The 548-nt window shown below is 40.7% G+C and overlaps 1 protein-coding gene across 2 annotated transcripts in view; it reads right to left on the reverse strand.

The window, feature by feature from the left end:
• EXOSC7 (exosome component 7) overlaps nucleotides 1-548 on the reverse strand; it is a 30,066-nt gene that overhangs the window by 5,653 nt on the left and 23,865 nt on the right. The window lies entirely within an intron of this gene.

Here is a 548-nt window from a genome sequence, read left to right on the forward strand (position 1 = left end):
GTACCAACACAAATCAATTAACATTTAAACTATGATTTACCAATGTTAACTTTTTGGGCGCATATAATTACAAAGCTACACTGCCAAATATGAAGGAAATGGAAACTGATGCAGTGGTGTCTTCCAGACTACAGATAGCAAGTTCTGCTCTGGCTTATAACTCTATCAAGAAGCATCAGGATGAAATTAAGAAAATTAAGATTCTAATCTGACTTGACTGCTGGTGGTTCATTGTTCTGTGGGTGGCACTAAACCTGTCAAGCATCATGGCAGTTTTGTGTTGCCCCTACCGTTTGGGACAGCTGTGATGATAAGCAGATACAAGAGCTAATGTTTTTCAATGAGGGAGGGCTCCAATTGCAGGGATTGACGAAAGAACAGACTAGTAGGGCTTTCTTTCTTCTTTTTTAAAAACAATTCAGTGGCTAAATTGAATAGATCAGTAGAGAGATTCTGATTCTTCAAGGAGGCAAGAGGCTCAACTGTAGTAGAGGCGGAGAAGAGCCAGAGTCCAAAGTAAGCACTCTGGCAGGAGTCCCAGAAACACT

Source organism: Alligator sinensis, unplaced genomic scaffold, assembly GCF_000455745.1.
Source record: "Alligator sinensis unplaced genomic scaffold, ASM45574v1 scaffold54_1, whole genome shotgun sequence".
Lineage (NCBI taxonomy): Eukaryota > Metazoa > Chordata > Crocodylia > Alligatoridae > Alligator > Alligator sinensis.